This window comes from Pleurodeles waltl, chromosome 5 (assembly GCF_031143425.1).
Source record: "Pleurodeles waltl isolate 20211129_DDA chromosome 5, aPleWal1.hap1.20221129, whole genome shotgun sequence".
NCBI classification, from domain to species: Eukaryota; Metazoa; Chordata; class Amphibia; order Caudata; family Salamandridae; genus Pleurodeles; species Pleurodeles waltl.
This window is the reverse complement of record NC_090444.1, coordinates 1,464,394,566-1,464,414,484: the sequence shown is the minus strand read 5'-3', so window position 1 is coordinate 1,464,414,484 and position 19,919 is coordinate 1,464,394,566.

Sequence of the window (19,919 nt, the reverse complement as noted above, 5' to 3'; positions counted from 1 at the left end):
TGGGGTAACATAGAATAGCAGAACAAGTGTTATTGCTTCTTGTCTTTCTCTACATTTTTTCCTTCCCAATGTAAGCCAGTGTGTAAAAAAGATGTCCATCTGAGATATGCCCTGTAATTCACATGCTAGTATGGGCACCCCGGAATTCAGAGATATGCAAATAACCACTGCTTCTCAACACCTTATCTTGTGCCCATTTTGGAAATACAAAGGTTTTCTTGATACCTATTTTTCACTCTTTATATTTGAGCAAATACATTGTTGTACACCAGTTGCAGAATGAAAACCCATTGCAAGGTGCAAGTCATTTATTGGCTCTGGGTACCAAGGGATCTTGATGAACCTACAAGCCCTATATATCCCCACAACCAGAAGAGTCCAGCAGACGTAACAGTATATTGCTTTCAAAAATCTGACATTGCAGGAAAAAGTTACAGAGTAAAACAGGGAGAAAAATGGGTGTTTCTTTACTTCAATTTCAATATTTGTTTTTTTCAGCTGTTATTTTCTGTAGGAAAACCTTGTAGGATCTACACAATGACCCCTTGCTTAATTCAGAATTTTGTCTACGTTTCAGAAATATTTCGTTTTCTGGGATCCAGCATTGGTTTCACACCCATTCCTGTCACTGACTGGAATGAGGCTGAAAGCTCAAAAAATAGTAAAAATGGGGCATGTCCCAGTAAAATGCCACAATTGTGTTGTAAAATGTGGTTTTCTGAGTCAAGTCTTCCTGTTCCTGAAAGCTGGGAAGATGGTGATTTTAGCACAACAAACCCTTTGTTGACGCCATTTTCAGTGAAAAAACCACAAGACTTCTTCGGCAGCCCTTTTTTCCAATTTTTTTGAAAGAAATGAACTTTTTGCTGTGTTTTGGCTAATAACTTGGTCTCCTCCATGGGAACCCACACACTTTGGGTACCTTTAGAATCCCGATGACGTTGGAAAAAAAGGACACAAATTTGGTATGGATAGCTTATGTGGCCAAAAAGTTATGAAGGCCTACGTGGGAACTACCCCAAATAGACAAAAAGGGCTTAGGACTGGGGGGCAGCAGCTAAGGGATTAATCCGCTCACACTCATATGATAAATACGTATACAAATTCTTGTGCATAATCCATTTTTGTACTAGCTAATACATCACCTATTACCTATTGAGCAGTCATGTAATTACTGAAGAGATCCACCACATAGTTCAGGACAATCAAATTCTAATCTAGTTCTCCACTCCTTCTAACTAGTTACACTCTATGACCACTACTTCACAGCTGACAGTGACTTTAAGATATGGGATGAAAGTAACAAAGCCCATCCCAGCACATCTCCACCTCAATTCCCTCTACAACTATTCCTGTTTAGGACCAAAATCTTGAAACAAACTATCAGATTGGTCAACCCAGTGCAGTAACTAGCTAAGAAGATTATGACCATAAGAAATACCACAAAGGGACCTGCAGAACAGCTCAAAGCTGCAAAATTACTGAAAACAACAAACTCTCACACCTCATAATCCGCCACACTGCTAATCACTGCATCTCATAACACAATAGCCACGCATTGGTGGTTATCAACAATGACATGGAAACATTTTCCACATAGGACAAAAACAAAAACAACATGTGCTTCTTTGCCCCACATGGGGTAGTAAATGCTACATAAGTATTCTAATACAATACAATTGACTCTGTGGTCTTGGCCTCTCTCAATAGTGAGAAAGTATTTGCAAAACAGTCACTCAGTATAGTATTCTTTCCATTAAATGTGCACTGGTATTGACATGTGAACAGTTCCCTGAGTCACCCAGTCAGTTCCAAAACATAAAGCAAACTCCACTTCCTCTACCCCATCAATGTGGTGTAGACATTTGTCACAGTCTCTAAACTTCTGAATACTTTGCAACTGGCCCTTGGATGTTCCAGATTATAGGGTTGCTTCTTAAGGGACAGCCTGGGGACCTAGCATCACAGCTTTCCTGACCTATTGACTTGCTCTTCTCTTCTGTATTCCCCCTCCCCTTTGCGCTCTCTGTTCCTCCAGGGGACCTTTTGTATCCCTTTGTGTCTGTTAGGGGTGTTCTGTTATGTGTTATTTTTCTTGTTTACTGTCTTCTCAGATTTTCTCGTATATTCAATGTTTTGGTTTCGGCTGTGCGGCTCATTGCATCAATGTTATATGGTTTCTGTATCTGAAAATTCTATGAAAATTCAATAAAGAATCAAGATACAAAAAAAGTCTGAAGAGCATTCTTTACATTGGCATATTTTTATGTAGCCTTGGAGTTCAAAGGACACTATGGCCTGGGATCCTTCGAGAGCTAATAGTTCAAGGAGAGCCTCCTCTCATCTTCACATCATTCCTAAATGAAACTGGTCTCAGTTAGGGGTGGGCGGAATTGGCGGAGTTTCATTCTGTAAAGGGGCTGCATGTCCACTGCAATATGTAGTACATACTCCATGGTGGCCTTACATAAGTATGTAAGAGCACTGAGGGATATCCACTTGAGTTCATATACCTTCAGTGCCCTTATATGCCTATATAAGGGCACTGAGGGGTATGTAGTGCACTCCAGTGCAGTGCATACCGCTTGGTGCCCTTATATAATTAGGTAAGGGCAACAAAGGGTATCCACACCAGTGCATATAACTCAGTGCCCTTACATATCTATATAAGGGTGCTGTGCGGTATGCACTGTACTGTAGTGATACTTTACAGGGTTGGAAGAGGGAGCAGATCCTCTATAATTAAAAGTCATAGCAGATTAATGTTTAATTTGCAGTGGTTTACAACATAAAGAGACTACTCCCTCTTCCAGACTAGTTTCAAACTATTAAAATGATGATTTAATTCCTCCGGTGGAATGGTGGAATTAATTAGTAAATCCGCATTAGATGAGTAACACAGGAATACTAAATTACTCCAATTCCTCTGGTGGAAATAAATATTTCACCCATTCCTATTCACACTGTATGAAGCCAAGAAATCACTCAACTATGTCTTCATCCAGGACATAAGTTGCAGAGGAAGTTCTCTTAGCTCCCTTCCCCATTTATTTTCTTTCAACTAAGCCTTTTAACCTAACTCAGATCACTTCACATTGTTATTTAAATTTTTAGGTGAAGATACCGTGTGCAAAAAACTAAATCTACTGATGGTATTAGTGTACCCTGAAACTAGAAACTAATGGATCCCAGTGCTGGTGGTCATTCTGGGAAATCCTAGTTTCAGGGCAGAAGGTGGCTTTACACTACAGCAGACCACCATAGTAAATACTGTGATCAAGGAGAGTAGTTCCCCAATCTTAACTGCAACAGCACTGGCTCAAGGAAATGTTACAAAAACCAAAAAGCATGACGGACCACAACTATAGCTAGGTAAATACTTTATTTCCTACCTGAACATTTCTAAACATGGAGCGAGTCACTGCAATCTTGTCTACATTTTGAATCAAGTTAGTAGTTCTTGTCCAGTTTAACTGAAAGTGTAAATACAGTAAAGCTCCACAGATGTACACTTCAATCAAAAAGAAAAGGCACTTTTTTGGGGGGATGTCCAATCAAATATTAAATTCTCCACAGGCTAAAATCAATTAGTTCAAGGTCACATTTGTGATAGTCTTCCTGCAGATGATGGGGTAAGTCTTACTACAGTCCTCTTTGCTCTTGCTTATCCTGCGTGTATGAGTATGCATATGTGCACAGAAATGCCAGTGAAACCAGTGCAGAGTGTATTATACCAGCTGCATAGCAGCATACCTTGATTTACAAGACACCTACTGATATCCCCACTTAAATCTAATTAAGCAGAAAATTACAGTGAGTGATACTCAATTAGTGACATTCATTCACACGCTGAAGAGACAATGCAAAAATTTGGCAGTAAATACAGTCACCTGATTATGGAAGTGTGAGTTTTGACTGCCACTGGCAGTGATGGAATTGGGATTCTGAGATCTGGTTGACAGCTTCTCCATCTCTGCTTAAGAACAGGAAACTAGGTGGTCATTACAACCCTGGCGGTCGGTGTTAAAGCGGCGGTAAAACCGCCAACAGGCCGGCGGAAAATAAAATGGAATCACAACCATGGCAGAAACCGCCAACAAAGACAGCCACTTTAACACTCCGACTGCCACGGCGGTAGAAACAAACACCGGGGCGGTAACCGTCAACAGACAGGCGGAAGACAATGTACCGCCCACAGTATTACAACAGGCCAATCCGCCACCTTTTCCAGGGTGGATTCACTGCGAACAAAAACACGGCGGAAACAGGACTTGGAAGGGAAAACGCTCACCTCTACACACCCCACGAGGAATCAGGACACCATGGAGCCGGAACTCCATATTCTCTCTGCCTTTGTCTTCCTGCTCCTCTACCAGGAGCACGAACGCCGGCGGCGAAGACCACAGTGAGTACTGCACCTACGACACAGGGGGGAGGGAAAAGAGAGTGACACACACACGCAACACTTCCACCCCCACCCCCACCCTTACCCACTACAACACACACACTAATACATGTTGATACATTCCAGTTACACCCCCAACCCCCCCAAAAGAATGCTGAGACAAAAGGAAATTATTGTAACCACTGTAATCTAATAAAACCCAGTACTCAAAAATATATATACACTATAAACAAATATATACACCAAGAATACAAGTCCAGGTATTGCACCATTTAAGTCCGTGGACCACTGGGCCCAAAATGCACAGGCGAGGCCCACACTCAATACCCGATCAAAACGGAGAAAACACTTCAGGGGCATCCGATAGAAATACAACAGGCACCTCAGGGGGAAGGAAAGGGGGGGCACCTCAGTCGGATGAGTGCACGACACCAGATCCACGAGGTAGCTCCATGCCCACTGCTGTATCCTGGGGAGTGCAAAGCCACAGTCTCTCAAGTCTTTCCAGTGGTTGGGATGCCCACTGCTTTATCCTGGGGAGTGCAAAGCCACACTCTCTCAAGTCGTTCCAGTGGGTGGTTTGCCCACTGCTTTATCCTGGGGAGTGCAAAGCCACAGCCTCTCAAGTCTTTTCAGTGGGTGGATTGCCCACTGCTTTGCGCTGGGGAGTGCAAAGACACAGGCGGTCATTCCAACCCTGGCGGTCGGTGATAAAGCGGCGGCCAACCCGCCAACAGGCAGGCGGTCAAAAAAATGGAATTCTGACCCTGGCGGGAACCGCCAACACAGCCCACCACTTTAACACTCCGACCGCCACGGCGGGACAGACAAACAGCGCGGCGGTCCCCGCCAACAGGCAGGCGGCAGACAATGTACCGCCCACAGTATCACAACTCACCAATCCGCCACCTTTTCCGGGGCGGGAGCCCCGCCGATAAAAACACTGCAGAAACAGACTACGAACGGGAAAACGCTCACCTCTATACACTCCACGAGGACGGAGGACAGCATGGAACCCGAATTAAACATCCTACCAGCTCTTGTCTACCTGCTCATCTACCACGAGTACGAACTCCGGCGCAGAAGACTACGGTGAGTACTGCACCTACGACGCAGGGGAGGGGGGAGGACGAAAGGTTACGGGCACACACATACGCCCCCCCCAACTATCAACATACCAATGCAGAGCAACAACTGAGTGACACCCCCTAAACCCCCCTGAAAAATGCAAAGACATAATAAAAATGTTAATTCAAATTTATGTATAAATTAGGTTCATTGAAGTCATGGAAAATTATCGTTATGAAATATCAAAGCAAAAATCATGAACAGTGCGAAAGCTATGTACATAGTCAATAAGTCCTGCTTAGTGTGTCAAATATCCACAGTCCGTGGGTCAATGTCTACCAAACACATGGGCAAAGCCCACACAGGAGACCTGAGTCCGTTGGAGAGAACACTGCTGGGGCATCAGATGACAAAACTACAGGCACCTCAGGGGGAAGTGAAGGGGGGGCACCTCAGCCACAGGAGTCCACGACGCCAGAACCACGAAGGGGCCACCATGCCCACTGTGCCATCCTGGGGAGTGCAAAGCCACAGTCCATCAGGTGGATTACAGACTCCACTGGTCTTGGAGGAGGCAGGGTGCCCAGAGTGCAGCGTGAACACTAGCTCGACACAGAACCGGCACTGTCAATGGGCCAGCGGAGCTTGACAGGAAGGGCCCAGCGGAGCGGTGCTTGAGACGGCGGGGCCCAGCGGAGCGGTGCTTGACAGGAAGGGCCCAGCGGAGCGGTGCTTGAGACGGCGGGGCCCAGCGGAGCGGTGCTTGACAGGAAGGGCCCAGCGGAGCGGTGCTTGAGACGGCGGGGCCCAGCGGAGCGGTGCTTGACAGGAAGGGCCCAGCGGAGCGGTGCTTGACAGGAAGGGCCCAGCGGAGCGGTGCTTGAGACGGCGGGGCCCAGCGGAGCAGTGCTTGACAGGAAGAGCCCAGCGGAGCGGTGCTTGACAGGAAGGGCCCAGCGGAGCGGTGCTTGAGACGGAGGGTCCCAGCGGAGCGGTGCTTGAGACGGCGGGGCCCAGCGGAGCGGTGCTTGACAGGAAGGGCCCAGCGGAGCGGTGCTTGACAGGAAGGGCCCAGCGGAGCGGTGCTTGACAGGAAGGGCCCAGCAGAGCGGTGCTTGAGACGGCGGGGCCCAGCGGAGAGGTGCTTGACAGGAAGGGCCCAGCGGAGCGGTGCTTGACAGGAAGGGCCCAGCGGAGCGGTGCTTGAGACGGCGGGGCCCAGCGGAGCCGTGCTTGACAGGATGGGCCCAGCGGAGCGGTGCTTGACAGGAAGGGCCCAGCAGAGCGGTGCTTGAGACGGCGGGGCCCAGCGGAGCGGTGCTTGAGACGGCGGGGCCCAGCAGAGCGGTGCTTGACAGGAAGGGCCCAGCGGAGCGGTGCTTGACAGGAAGGGCCCAGCAGAGCGGTGCTTGACAGGAAGGGCACAGCGGAGCGGTGCTTGAGATGGCGGGGTCCAGCGGAGCGGTGCTTGACAGGAAGGGCCCAGCGGAGCGGTGCTTGACAGGAAGGGCCCAGCGGAGCGGTGCTTGACAGGAAGGGCCCAGCGGAGCGGTGCTTGAGACGGCGGGGCCCAGCGGAGCGGTGCTTGACAGGAAGGGCCCAGCGGAGCGGTGCTTGAGACGGCGGGGCCCAGCGGAGCGGTGCTTGACAGGAAGGGCCCAGCAGAGCGGTGCTTGACAGGAAGGGCCCAGCAGAGCGGTGCTTGACAGGAAGGGCCCAGCGGAGCGGTGTTTGAGACGGCGGGCCCACCGGAGCGGTGCTTGACAGGAAGGGCCCAGCGGAGCGGTGCTTGAGATGGCGGGGCCCAGCGGAGCGGTGCTTGACAGGAAGGGCCCAGCGGAGCGGTGCTTGACAGGAGGGGCCCTGTTCAGCGGTGCCTGTCTTCACGGCGGGGCCCTGTTCAGCGGTGCCTGTCTTCACGGCGGGGCCCTGTTCAGCGGTACCTGTCTTCTCGGCGGGGCCCTGTTCAGCAGTGCCTGTCTTCACGGCAGGGCCCTGTTCAGCGGTGCCTGTCTTCACGGCGGGGCCCTGTTCAGCGGTGCCGTTCTTCTCCTGTTCAGCGGTGCCGTTCTTCTCGGCGGGGCCCTGTTCAGCGGTGCCGTTCTTCTCGGCGGGGCCCTGTTCAGCGGTGCCGTTCTTCTCGGCGGGGCCCTGTTCAGTGGTGCCGTTCTTCTCGGTGGGGCCCTGTTCAGCGGTGCCGTTCTTCTCGGCGGGGCCCTGTTCAGCGGTGCCTGTCTTCACGGCGGGGCCTGGTCAGCGGTGCCTGTCTTCACGGCGGGGCCCTGTTCAGCGGTGCCTGTCTTCACGGCGGGGCCCTGTTTAGCAGTGCCGTTCTTCTCGGCGGGGCCCTGTTCAGCAGTGCCGTTCTTCTCGGCGGGGCCCTGTTCAGCGGTGCCGTTCTTCTCGGCGGGGCCCTGTTCAGCGGTGCCTGTCTTCACGGCGGGGCCCTGTTCAGCGGTGCCTGTCTTCACGGCGGGGCCCTGTTCAGCGGTGCCTGTCTTCACGGCGGGGCCCTGTTCAGCGGTGCCTGTCTTCTCGGCGGGCCCTGTTCAGCGGTGCCTGTCTTCACGGCGGGGCCCTGTTCAGCGGTGTCTGTCTTCACGGCGGGGCCCTGTTCAGCGGTGCCTGTCTTCGCGGCGGGGCCCTGTTCAGCGGTGCCTGTCTTCACGGCGGAGCCATGTTCAGCAGTGCCGTTCTTCTCGGCGGGGCCCTGTTCAGCGGTGCCGTTCTTCTTGGCGGGGCCCTGTTCAGCGGTGCCGTTCTTCTTGGCGGGGCCCTGTTCAGCGGTGCCGTTCTTCTCGGCGGGGCCCTGTTCAGCGGTGCCTGTCTTCACGGCGGGGCCCTGATCAGCGGTGCCGTTCTTCTCGGCGGGGCCCTGTTCAGCGGTGCCTTTGTTGTCTATCAAGGGAGCCAGACCTGGCCAGGACTCCCTGCTTAGTCGCCCTCTGACCGTGCAGTTGCTGGACCCTCCTGTGACGGAGTCTTGGGCCCGTGGGTGTCCTCCGTCACACCGGGGATGGGGCTTGTGGGGCCCTCCTGGTCCGCGCCCCTGCTGGCTGACTTCTCCGCCCTGCTGCCCTTGCCCTCCTTCGATGAGGCTCTCTGGCCCTTGCCTGCCCTTGATGTTGTGGCAGATGACGGGCCACGACTTTGCTCCTTGGGGGCAGCCGTGTCAGCCTTCTCACAGCAGGCCTTGATTTTACGGGTTCTCTTTCCAGGGGGGGGGGCTGGCTGTCCCCTTGCTGCTGGCCGATGTATCTGTGCTGGGAAAGGGTGGACTCCAAAACCTGTGCACAATGGTCAGACTTGATGCAGGGCTGGTGGTGGCTGAGGTGCTCTTCGGACTCTTACCAGATGGAGGGGGTGGGTCAGGTGGTGCAAAGAGGTCAACTTTGGAGAGGAAAAGTTTTTTAGGAGCAATGGGAAGGGTAGGTGCAGTGGGTATGGGAGTGGAGGGAGAGGATGTGGTTGTAGGAGAGTCAGGTGTGCTGTCTATGGGTGCAGGTGCTTGTGACGTAGGCTGTCGTGTGGTGGTTGGCTGTTGTGTGGATGGCTGCCTGCGTTTGTGTGTTTTGGAAGAGGGGGTGACAGACACAGTGGGAGAGGACACAGGGGACGTGTAAATGGCAGTGGGGGTGGTGACTGCAGGTGTGCAGACTGTATTGGAGGATGTGGTGGTGATGGAAGTACTGGCTGATGGTGGTGTGCATGCAGGTGTGAGTGGAGACGTCACAGGGAGGGAGGAGGGAGACGAGGAGGAGGGGGACACAGAGGTGGTAGTGACTGTTGCCATGGCTGCATCTGGATGTTGCTTGGGTGAATGCTTGTGGGATCTGTGGTGCTTATGTCTGGATGAGCTGCCCTTGGGTGTTGAGGTGTGTGCAGTCTGGTCTGATGGTGTGGATGGGATAGGCTGAGGAACAGGAGACTGGGAGACGGTGGAGGCAGTTAGAAGAGGGAGGCTGGAAACAGGGACAATGGCTGCCGTCAGTGCTGAGGCCAGAGCATTGAACGATCGTTGATGGGCAGCCTGACCCGAATGAATGCCCTCCAGGTATGCATTGCTCCGATGCACCTCCCTCTCTACCCCCTGGATGGCATTCAAAAGGGTAGACTGCCCAACAATGATGGTCTGTAGGAGGTCAATGACCTCCTCACTGAGGGCAGCAGGGGTAACTGGGGCAGGGCCTGAGGTGCCTGGGGCGAAGGAGATGCCCGCCTTCTTGGGCGAGCGGGCACGGAGCGAAGGCTGAGGGGCTGCTGGGAGGGCGGAGCTGGTGCGCTGGGTGGCGGCTGTACCTGTTGAGGTGGGGGGCACGGATGTTGCCGCCACCGCTAGGGAGCTCCCTTCCGAGGACGTGTCAGTGTCGCTGGTGTCACCACTGGTCCCCGTTGTTGAGCTCCCCTCACCCTCCGTATCACTGGTGACCTCGGTGTCTGTAGCATGGCCCACCGGGGCCTTGTGAGTTGCAGCTCCCTCGTGCTCCGATGCCAATTCTCCTCCGCCTGATGATGCTAATGCACACATGCACAAGAAGATAAAGAAAAAGGGTGGGGGGAGAAATAAAGACAGGTTGAGTGCATGCATTGTCAACACCGTTGTCGGAGAGGACAGACACAGGAGCCTCCAGCACTACGCCGCACAATCAGGGTACACTACTCAGTACTTGTGACTAGGCCTACAGGTCTATGGACAACAAATGCACACATGGGTGATGCTGGACCATGGATTGCTGTACTTGGCACCCTACAGAGGTGGGGGGCGGGGCACAGGGCCATGCCTGAAGGAGGGGACTACACAACAGAAAGCGCCCTGGCCTAATGTCACCCACAGCCCTCCTCCCCCACCCAGACACCTCCACTGCGCGTAAAGATAGCAGAATGTGCTGGTACTCACCCCCTTGTGTCTGCTGTGATGTCCTCACGCGCCCATCCAAATCGGGGTAGGCCACCGCCAGGATCCGGGACATCAGGGGGGTCAAGGTACGACTGGCACCCCTCCTACGTTGGGAGGCCATCCCCAGCAGTGACTCGGCGGTCTTCCTGGTCCCGCGGCGGATGTTCTCCCACCTCTTTCGGCAGTGGGTGCCCCGTCTGTTGTGGACCCCCAGGGCCCGGACTTCCTTGGCGATGGCACGCCAAATGTCGACTTTCTGATGGGCGCTGACCTATTTGACATGTACAGGGTGGGAAAGGAAATTTCAACATTTTTCTGCATGTCAGATGTGATTGCCCCCCCCTCCCCAACACTGCCATGTGGCACATGCTCTCATCTGTCGTGCCTTGCACTCCTCATTCGCTCCCCACCCCACCATCTTACATCCACCATACACAACCCAGGCATAGCCCATTCAACGTGCACCCAGTGTACTTACCTGTTGGTCTGGAGGACCGTAGAGTAGCGCATACTGGGGCAGGACCCCATCCACAAGTTTCTCCAACTCTTCTGAAGTGAAGGCAGGGGCCCTTTCCCCAGTCGCAGCAGCCATTGTCTCTTCCAGACCGAGGTCACAGCAGCACTTGCAGTATAGGTCCTCTCCTGTGGATGATCAGGTCTCGAGTGATTAAGCAGATAGAAAATGGCGGTCACGCCCGCGGCGGTGCGTACCGCCGCGGTGCGTACCGCGACCGCCGGCGCACATCGTCATTGGCTCCTGAGACCCATAGGGTGCAATGTTAACCAATGCGCCTTCGCGCTGCGGTCTTCGACCGCCTACCGCCATGGTGTGCTACGCCAGCGCGTTGACCTCACATCCCACTGTCACACTTCTCAGGTCAGGCAGCCGCCATTACAAGGGCCCACATGGCTTAATTACTACTGCGTCACACAGGCCTAGGCCTTGCATTGCCACTCATACAAGCCTTTCAATGCATAGCGATTCGTGTACTGTGCAAGCTGGGTGAACGTACCTGTGGGTTGCTTGACTCTGTACTCCATGTTGTCCTTCCTAGACACCGTCCGCAGGGACTTGCAAGGAGAAGGATGAATCCTCCCGTGTATCGACCGCTGGTGGACCTGTCGACAATGGAAGAACGACATATTATACTTCGATACCGACTTGACCGAGCCACTATACATGAACTGTGTGCCCAGCTGGAGCCAGACCTGATGTCCCCCATCCGCCAACCCACAGGAATTCCCCCTCTGGTGCAGCTTCTGTCAGTACTCCATTTTTTGGCAAGTGGGTCTTTTCAGACAACAGTGGCCATGTCATCAGGGATGTCTCAGCCTATGTTTTCTAAGGTTTTGTCCAGAGTGTTGTCTGCCCTGATGAAATACATGCAGAGGTACATTGTTTTCCCTGAGGAGGGTGATTTGGCCACTGTGAAGGGTGATTTCTATGCCCTTGGACATATCCCCAACATCATTGGTGCCATTGATGGGACCCATGTGGCTTTAGTACCCCCAAAAGACAATGAGCAGGTGTACAGAAATAGAAAAAGTTACCATTCGATGAATGTCCAGGTGGTCTGTTTGGCTGACCAGTACATCTCCCATCTAAATGCCAAGTTCCCTGGGTCAGTGCATGACGCGTATGTCATGCGAAATAGCAGCATCCCTTATGTGATGGAACAGCTACAGAGACACCGTGTGTGGCTAATAGGTGACTCTGGTTACCCCAACCTGCCTTGGCTATTGACCCCTGTGAGGAATCCCCGGACCAGGGCAGAGGAACGGTACAATGAGGCCCATGGGCGAACTAGGAGGATTATAGAACGGACCTTCGGGGTCCTGAAGGCCAGGTTTAGGTGCCTGCATATGGCAGGTGGATCCCTAATGTACTCACCAAAGAAGGTGTGTCATATCATCGTGGCCTGCTGTATGCTTCACAATCTTGCATTGCGACGCCAGGTGCCTTTCCTGCAGGAGGATGGTCCAGATGGTGGTGTTGTAGCAGCTGTGGAGCCTGTGGAGAGTGAAGAGGAGGAAGACGACGGGGACGACACGGACAACAGGGACACAGTTATACAACAGTATTTTCAGTAGCACACAGGTAAGAATCACCCACGCCATTTTACATTTACTTCTGGCCTCCTGCATCTCTACCTTCTGTGTTTCCCCCCAGGTCCTTTTAACTGATTTTTGACTTTCCCTTCCCTTTTCAGAGCTGTATGACCCACAGCGTGACTTCTGCTTTGTTTGCCCATGGACTAATGCTTATTGACATTGGTATGTTGTCATCACAATGTAACTGAACATTATTGCACCGTTATGTGTAATACATTTGTTAAGAATACAAGCAGACTCCTGATTTTTGAAGTGCAATTGGTGATTTATTTTAAGTGCTACATATAGGTCCATGATAGTAAAACGGTGATGGGTGGGGGTGGAGTAATGTCCATGGCAGAGTCCAGTTCTCAGTCTCACAGGTGCATTGTCCATATGCCTGTGGAAGGATGGAGCAGGGGCTGTTTCAGGTTCGACAGGGTGACAAGGTGGGACAGTGGGATGACATCAGGGGGTATCTTATGCTGGAGGGGGTCTTGGCATCCTACTCTGTCTTCTTGTGTGATCTCAGGTTCCGCTTGCGGGGTGGTTGATCTTCAGCAGGAGGTGGGGTTCTGGTGGCCTGTCGTTGTGTGGGGGCCTCCTGTCCACTAGCGCCGGCGGAGGTGGTAGGCTGTTCGTGGTCCGGGCTAGTGACAGGGGCCCTTTGGGGTGCCACATGGTCCCGCAATGTGGTGACTATCTGGTTGAGGGCCAGGACGATGGTCCCCATTGCGGAACCGATGTTCCTGAGTTCGTCTCTGAACCCCATGTACCGTTCCTCCTGCTGTGCCTGGATCTCCTGGAACCTGGCCAGTACCGTCGCCATCGTCTCCTGGGAGTGGTGATATGCTCCCATTATGGTGGTGAGGGCCTCTTGGAGAGTGGGTTCCCTGGGCCGGTCCACCCTCTCTCGCACAGCAGCCCTCCCAGTTCCCCTGTTTCCCCGGGCCTCTGTCCCCTGGACGGTGTGCCCACTACCACTGCCCCCAAGTCCCTGTTGTTGTTGGGGTGATGGGTCAGCCTGGGTGCCCTGTAGTGGCGGACACACCGCTGATTGACGCGTCCTGGAGACAGAGGCATGGGCCCGCTGGGTGGGAGCTGTGCTGGTATTCCCAGAGGGGGTTGGGTCTGCTGTGGCCTGTGTCTGTGTGTGGGGAACCGACTGTCCAGAGGTCCCCGATGGTCCGGGCTGGTCATCAGGTTCTAGGTCGACAGAGCTGCTGTCATCACTGGGGGCCTGTTCTGGGGGCGGGATGGACAAATCTGGACCCTCCTGGCCGGGGTGTTGGCGTTCGGGCCCTGCAGGGGTAAAAGAGTATGGTTATTGCTTCTGTGTGTGCCATGGCGTGCGATTTGTGGGTGCCCTTGTCCCCCAGTGCTGGCATTCCCTTGATGGAAGAGTTGTGAGGGTGGTTTGTGGGGGGGGATGGGTATGTGCAGTGGTCATGCTTAGGTGATGGGTGTCCATGGTTTGTGTTGGCATTCAGGGATTGGTGTTGTGTTGGGTGGGTTGTGCTGGTGAGACATTGGCAGGGAGGATGTGTGCTGGGGGGCTTGGGGTGAGGGTGGGGGTGTGGGTTGGCATGCTGGTGGTTGGGGGGGGTGAAGTAGTTGAGATTAGACTTACCAGAGTCCATTCCTCCGCCTACTCCAGCGAGGCCCTCAGGATGCAGGATGTTCAAGACCTCTTGCTCCCATGCTGTGAAGTGGAGTGGGTGGGGGTCCGCCGCCAGTCTTCTGCACAGCGATGTTGTGTCTTGACACCATCGACCGCACCTTCCCCCGTGGGTGTGTGTTTTATATGGTGATGGGTGTGTGGGAGTGGTGTGTGTATGTGTCTCAGGTGAGATTATTTTGAATTGTCCAATGAGGCTGTGTTTTGTATGGGTGTGTGTATTTTGAGCGCGGCGGTGTGTACCGCCAATGGAATACTGCGGTTGAAAGACCGCCGCGTGGATTGGGGGGTCGTAATGGCATGGGCGTGTTTGTGTTGGCATGACTGTGGAGGTTTGGTCATCTCCAGTTTATCGCTGACCGCTGATGAGGCGGCCTTCCGTGGATGTCGGGTTTTTGGCGTTTTGGCAGTTGTGGGTCAGAATGACCGTGGCGGTTTACCGCGGCTGCGGCGGTAGAATGGCGGTCTTCTGACCGGCGGTAAGAGCCTTTTACCACCGAAGTCAGAATGACCCCCACAGTCTCTCAAGTCTCTCCAGTGGGTGGTTTGCCCACTCCTTAATCCTGGGAATTGCAAAGCCACAGTCTCTCAAGTCTTTCCAGTGGGTGGTTTGCCCACTGCTTTATCCTGGGGAGTGCAAAGCCACAGTCTCTCAAGTCTTTCCAGTGGGTGGGTTGCCCACTGCTTTATCCTGGGGAGTGCAAAGCCACAGTCTCTCAAGTGAATGACAGTCTCCACTGGTTCTGGAGGGGTCTTGTGCCCAGAGTGCTTCATCCTGCCAAGGACTGATGTAGTGGATGCCTTTCTCCACTTGTTCTGGAGGGGGCTTTGTGCCCAGAGTGCTTCATCCTGCCAAGGACTGAGGTAGTGGATGCCTTTCTCCACTGGTTCTTGCGGACACATTGGGAGAGGACAAAGGGAATGTGTGAATGGTAGTGGGGGTGGTGAGTGCATGTGAGCGGGTGTGGTGATGGGCGTGCTGGTGATGGAGGCAGTGGCTGAGGATGTAGTGCATGCAGGAGTGAGTAGAGACGAGACAGGGAGAGAGGAGGAGGACGTGGAGGAGGGGGACACAGTGAAGGCATTGACTATTGGTATGTCTGCATGGGTATGATGCTTGTGTGAGTGCCTGTGGGATGTGTGGTGCTTATGTTTGCCAGAGCTTCCCTTGTGTGTTGAGGTGTGTGCATGCTGGTCTGATGGTGTGCTTGGGATAGGCTGAGGTACAGGGGTTTGGGTCTGGGTGGAGGAAGTTGGAGGGGGAGGCTGGACACAATGGCTGCAATCAGTGCTGAGGCCAGAGTCTGAAAAGCTTGATGTTGGGCTGCCTGACCAGAATGAATGCCCTGCAGGTATGCATTGGTCTGTTGAAACTGCCTCTCTACACCCTGGATGGAATTCAGAATGGTAGACTGCCCAACAGTGAGGGATCTGAGGAGGTCAATGGCTTCCTCACTGAGGGCAGCAGGGCTGACAGGGGCAGGGGCTGAGGTGCCTGGGGCGAAGGAGATGCCCACCCTCCTGGGTGAGCGGCCATGGGGCACACGCTGAGGGGCTGCTGGGAGGGTGGTGCTGGTAGGGGGGGTGGCGGCTGTACCTGTAGATGCGGGCGCACAGAGGGGCCTGTCACCGCAAGGGAGCTCACATCAGAGGAGGAGTCCGTGTTGCTGTGGAGCTCCCCTCGCCCTCCGTCCCACTGGTGGCTTCAGACTCCGTTGTCTCGCCCTCCAGGGCCATGTGGGATGCAGCTCCCTCCTCCTCCGGTGCCATTGCTCCTCCGCCTGATGATGCTATTGCACACAAGAACAGGAAGACCAAAAGAAGGGGGGGAAAGACGGAAGAAAGACATGTTGAGTGCATGCAATACCGCTACTGTTGGGGGACACTACAGACACAGAAGACCTCTGCACTACGCCGTGCACTTAGAGTTCCCTAATTATTCACAGGGACATGGGGTACAAGGCCTATGCCTGATTGATACACACATGGATGTCACACAAGCCTCACTAGGTGTAGTTGCCTCTGAACACTGGTGGGGTGGGGTGCCACATGGCCTGCCTTACGAAGGGACCCTACCTACTAAACTCGCCCTGGCCTAGGGGAACCCACAGCCCACCTCGCCCACCCAGACACCTCGTAATGCGCGCAGATTCAGCTGAATGAGAGTGTACTCACCCCTTGTGGCTGCTGCAATGCTCTCAAGCACCCATCCAACTCCGGATACGCCACCGCCAGGATCCGGAACATCAGGGGGGTCATGGTGCGATGGGCACCCCTCCCACGTTGGGAGGCCATCCTCAGCTGGGCCTCCGCCGTCTTCTTGCTCCAGCGGCGAATGTCCTCCCATCTTTTCTGGCAGTGGGTGCTCCGTCTGTGGTGGACCTCCCACGGTCCGGACTTCCTTGTCGATGGCACGCCAAATATCCTTCTTCTGGTGGGCGCTGACCTACAGGAATGGTACAGGGGAAAAGGAGGAGATATTACAGTCAGGACCGTCACAGTCATTGGCCCACATTCCCACCCTTGCCCTGATGCACATGCACTCACCGTTGTTTAATGCACGCCTCATTCTCCCCCCCATCTTCCATCCACACCACTACACACAGGCATTGCCCATACAGAATGCTCACAGTGTACTTACTTGTTTGTCTGGAGGACAGTAGAGTAGCGTGTACTGGGGGAGGACGCCATGCACTAGTTTCTCCAACTCCTCTGTGGTGAAGGCAGGGGCCCTTTCCCCAGACACATGAGCCATTGCCTCTTCCAGACTGAGGTCACAGCAGCACTTGCAGTTTAGGTCCTCTCCTGTCGAAGATCAGGTATCAAGTGAGTGAACAGACAGAAAATGGCGGTCACGTCCACGGCGGTGCGTACTGTCACTGCCGGCATACATCGTCATTGGCTCCTGGGACCCATAGGGTCCAATGTTAACCAATGCAGGATTACGCCGCGGTCTTCGACCGCCTACCACAACGGTTTACAATGCCAGTGCAGTTACCTCATATCCCCTTGTCCCACATTACAGGTCAGGCAGCCGCCATTTCAGGGGGCCACATGGCATTCATTTTAAATGCGTCACACATATCTAGGCCTTGCATACACATTACGACAGGGACATAGCGGATTGAAAAATGTGTGCAATAAAGTTGTGTTTTCGTACCTCAGTGTTGGCTGACCCTCTGCTCGCTGTTCTCGTCCAAAGGGCACGTCCGCTGGGGCAGGTGAGGAGATGACAGCATCCTCCGGTGTACAGACCGCTGGTGGACCTGTCGACAATGGAAGAGCGACACGTAATTGTCACCTACAGACTGGACCGTGCCATAATCCTGGAACTGTGTGCCCAGTTGGATCCGGACCTTATGTTAGCTATCCACAATCCCACAGGAATCCCCCCTCTAGTGCAGGTGCTGTCAGTACTCCATTTTCTGGCAAGTAGGTCTTTTCAAACAACAGTGGCCATTGCATCAGGGATGTCCCAGCCTATGTTCTCCAACGTGTTGTCCAGAGTGTTGTCTGCCCTGCTGAATCACATGCGCAGCTACATCGTGTTCCCTCAGGTGGAGGATTTGCCTACAGTGAAAGGTGACTTCTATGCCCTGGGACATTTTCCCAACATCAGAGGTGCCACTGACGGGACACATGTGGCCTTGGTTCCCCCCGCAGGAGTGAACAGGTGTACAGAAACCGGAAGAGTTACCATTCAATGAATGTGCAGATGGTGTGATTGGCCGACCAGTACATCTCCCATGTGAACGCCAAGCTTCCTGGCTCAGTGCATGACGCTTACATTCTGAGGAATAGCAGCATCCCTTATGTGACGGGGCACCTCCAGAGGCACTGTGTGTGGCTATTAGGTGAGAACATGGACCCTATTCAGTGTGAATTGTTGTCTGGGTCTGGGGTTGTCCCTAAGGGTTAGTGTGTGTCTAACAGTTGTCCTTCAACATTTGCAGGTGACTCTGGCTACCCCAACCTGTCATGGCTACTGACCCAAGTGAGGAATCCCAGGACAAGGGCAGAGGAACTCTACAATGAGGCCCATGGGCGAACTAGGAGGGTTATAAAGAGGACCTTCGGCCTCCTGAAGGCCAGGTTCAGGTACCTCCATATCACAGGTGGTTCCCTATTCTACTCACCAAAGAAGGTGTGCCAGATCATCGTGGCCTGCTGTATGCTTCACAACTTGGCTTTGCGACGACAGGTGCCTTAACTGCAGGAGGATGGTCCAGATGGAGGTGTTGTGGCAGCTGTGGAGCCTGTGGACAGTGAAGACGAGGAAGCAGAAGAAGAGGACATCGACAACAGAAACACAGTGATTCATCAATACTTCCAGTGAGACACAGGTAAGAAGACATCACTGCCTGCTACATCTGATACACTTGTTCTACCTCTCATCTGTCTGTCACTTTCACCCAGTGTATGAACCCTGAGTTGTCACTTTCCCTTTTGATTTCACAGATGTGGATCCCACTGTGTGACATCTGCTTTGTTTCCTCATGGACTAGAGCTGTGTGACATAGGTATGTTGACAATACAATGGATATTGCATTTTTCCTCAGTTACTGCAAATACACATTTTCGAAAGCACAGACTGACTCCAGATAGTTTTGTGATTTAAGGGTGTTTATGTTAGTGCTAAATAGTGGAGGGGGTTATAAAATGGTCAGGGGTGATGGTAGAGGAATGTCCATGGCAGAGTCCAGTCTATTAGTCTCACAGGTGCATTGTTCAAAGGGGCATAGGAAGTGGAGCTGGGGCAGTTGATGGATGGACAGGGTGACAAAGTGGGACAAAAGGATGACAATCAGGGTGGTCTTATTTCTTGGCGGGGGTCTTGGCATTGTTCTCTGTCTTTGTCCTGGATCTCAGGGTCCGCTTGCGGGGTGGTTCTCCATCTGCAGGGGGTGGGGTGCTGGTGTCGTGGTCCTGTTGCGGTGCCTCCTGTCCACTAGCACCGGCAGAGGTGTCAGGGGCCCCTTCTTGTGCCATAGTGTCGTGCTGGTGTTGACGAGTTCCTTCAGCACCCCTACAATGGTGTCCAGGATGGAATTGATGTCTTTGAGTTCCTCCCTGAACCCCAAATACTGTTCCTCCTGTAGCCGCTGGGTCTTCTGAAACTTGGCCATTACAGTTGCCATTGTCTCCTGGGAATGGTGGTAGGTTCCCATGATGTTGGAGAGGGCCTCGTGGAGAGTGGGTTCCCTGGGCCTGTCCTCCCCTTTTTGCACAGCAGCCCTCCCAGTTCCCCTGTGTTCCTGGGCCTCTGTCCCCTGAACTGTGTACCCACTGTCACTGCACCCAGGTCCCTGCTGTTGTTGGGGTTGTGGGTTAGCCTGGGTTCCCTGTAGTGGTGGACACACTGCTGCTTGACGTGTCCTGGGGACAGAGGTATGGGCCCACTGGGTGGGTGCTGTGCTGGTGTTTCCAGAGGGGGGAGGCTCTGTTGTGGCTTGTGCCAGTGTGAGGGGAACCGACTGTCCCGAGGTCCCAGATGGGCCGGGTTGGTCATCTAGATCCAGTTGGACAGAGCTGCTGTCATCACTGTGGGCCTCTTCTGTGGGGGGAGTGGACATGTCTGGAACCTCCTGTCCGGTGACGTTGTGTAGGGGTCTGGCATGGGGTGTAAAGGCATAATTATTGCATCTGTGTGTGCCATGGTGTGCAATGGGTGGGTGACCCTGTACCCCAGTGCTTGCATTCTTGTGTAGGACCTTGTGTGATAATTGGTTTGGGGTCTGTGTGGGTATGTGTAGTGGCCATGCATTGGTGATGGGTGTCCA